Here is a 2,207-nt window from a genome sequence, read left to right as displayed (position 1 = left end):
AAATAAACACAAGAAGTTATATTTTTATTAGAGCTATTATTAATACCTTATCTTAATTATGTGCTGAATGGTTTATATAATTTAAACTTTGCTAAGATAACTTGCTACATGAATGCTTTAAATTAATTTAGCATACCTACATGCTTCTGTATGTAACAGGTAACATTATGATATTTCAGTCTCTAACCTGAAACAAGCTCATCAGCATATTCATACCCATAATGCTGTTCTTCAGAAAAGATACTTCCTGTTATGGAGAAGCAGAACCATCAGACACATTCACAATCACAAATCAGCCAAAATCCCCATTTTCTTTGAATCTTATCAAATTAACCCTATATAATTTCAAATGATACACACAAGGTCCCACAAATGAATCTATGCAATTTACTTCACTTGCCCCTCTTACTGAAATGATTCCACTTTTGATCTCAACACATTAAACATCATCTGTCTGACAGACTCTTATTAATGCTATTAAATGAGATTGATGGCTCATGTCTCACCCCTCTGAGTGAAGTGATTGTGTCTGTGCTGAATCTCCTCATAAACGGCCTCAGTCGTCGTCCTGTGTCTCCTCTTAGAGAGAGCTGTGAGTGTAGACAGACAAACCTGCTGTCAGTTCACAACACATGACTGATCACACACTGAATAAGACACAATATGACAGTCTCTGGATCTCTCCTACCTCTCCTCATCACTCTGTTCTGCTGAATCAGTATAAGCAGTGGCACTAAGAGCAGTAAGAGCACAACTCCCAGTACAATCACAAGCACTGGGGGGACGGAGAGAGATGCTGCTGGAGGAGTTTGTGGAGGAGAGACTGATGTTGAGCGCACTGGAGGAGAAACTGGAGGAGAAGCTGATGTTGTTGTGGCAGGAGTAGAGGACACTGTCAAATCTGTCAAACACACAAACACATTCAAAATCATGCAAAACATTGATTTAAATATTATTAGCTCTAAACGCTTAAATGAATAATATTCCTCAGTGTTTGCTGTGACCTGCACAGGTGAGTCCAGTGTGCTCTTTGTGGGAGCAGTCAGTGGGGTTTTTCAGGGAGAGAGGACAGTCCCACAGGTGAATCTCATTCCCTTTGCACTCGACTTTGTTCATCCACACAACACCTTCACCAGCACCAAAGACTGAATTCCCATCAGCCCTCAGTGCTGCTCCACAACCCAGCTGCCTGCAGACCACCTGAGCATCGCTGATGTCCCACTGATCATCACAGACTGAGCCCCACACAGCGTTATGATACACCTCCAGCCTCCCAGAGCACCGGCCCTCCCCTCCACTCAGTCTGAGAGCAACATTATCTAAAACACACACATCACAAAAAAGTAGATACATTAATTGCCAGCAGAGTACTGTCAGAACAGCAGCGTCTGCACAGGAGTATGTGTGTGATCAGTTGTATATTCCAAAATGAAATGCTGGTTTCTCATATTAGAACACCATTATCTTACGTCCCTGTCGAAAAAACCAGCATATGGTGGTTAGATATGTTTTGAAGCATGGAAAACTAAGGACCATCTTAAACCAGCTGCCATGCTTCAAAACATACCTAACCAGCATATGCTGTTTTTGTCAACAGGGGTTGCATTCAACATTCATAATTTTCATGGTTGTTTCCATTAAATGAACTTACCCAAACACTGTCTCTGATGGGGAGATGTGGAGCATGTCAGAGAGCTTCGAGACTCATGACTCTTCTGTTCTGTAACAATTAAATATTATAAAATATGTATTCCAAACATCTTCTAAAAGCATTAATGCTAAAGGATAACTGTATTGTTTACTGATGGAAAAAGTATCTGTTTTACCTGAGCAGATGATTTTGGCCACTTCATCTTCACCACAGTCATTCTGTCCCCAGGATGAAGAAGGACACTGCCATAAAGTGGAATCATGTGGTCGACATGTAACTTTATCCAGCCAGTTAGGAGCTGATTTCACTTTTGGTGTAGAAGCAGACAAAACACCAGATCTTCCACAGTTCAGCTCTTGACAGATCAGACTCACTGTGTCTCTGTCCATCTTGTTGTAACATACATTACCCCAGGATCCATTGTAGAAAACCTCCACATTCCCTTCACAGCCCTCAGTTAACCTGATCTCCTTAAACTCTACATGAAAAAATTTACATTTTAAAATCACATAATTGGAAAATGTGAACACTACGGACACATGAATGTTGAAATGTG

General features: G+C 40.8%; 1 long non-coding RNA gene across 1 annotated transcript; it reads right to left on the bottom strand.

The window, feature by feature from the left end:
• Nucleotides 1-511: 511 nt before the first annotated feature.
• LOC107710257 (uncharacterized) lies at nt 512-1,022 on the bottom strand. Its single transcript, XR_001636574.1, has 3 exons — nt 1,005-1,022; nt 689-901; nt 512-590 (listed from the first exon to the last, which is right to left on the bottom strand). It is a non-coding gene; the product is annotated as an uncharacterized LOC107710257 (long non-coding RNA).
• Between the last annotated feature and the right edge of the window lie 1,185 nt (nt 1,023-2,207).

Source organism: Sinocyclocheilus rhinocerous, unplaced genomic scaffold (genome assembly GCF_001515625.1).
Source record: "Sinocyclocheilus rhinocerous isolate Xijiao unplaced genomic scaffold, SAMN03320098_v1.1 scaffold27401, whole genome shotgun sequence".
Taxonomy (NCBI): Eukaryota; Metazoa; Chordata; class Actinopteri; order Cypriniformes; family Cyprinidae; genus Sinocyclocheilus; species Sinocyclocheilus rhinocerous.
This window is presented reverse-complemented; position numbering and strand designations above follow the sequence as displayed.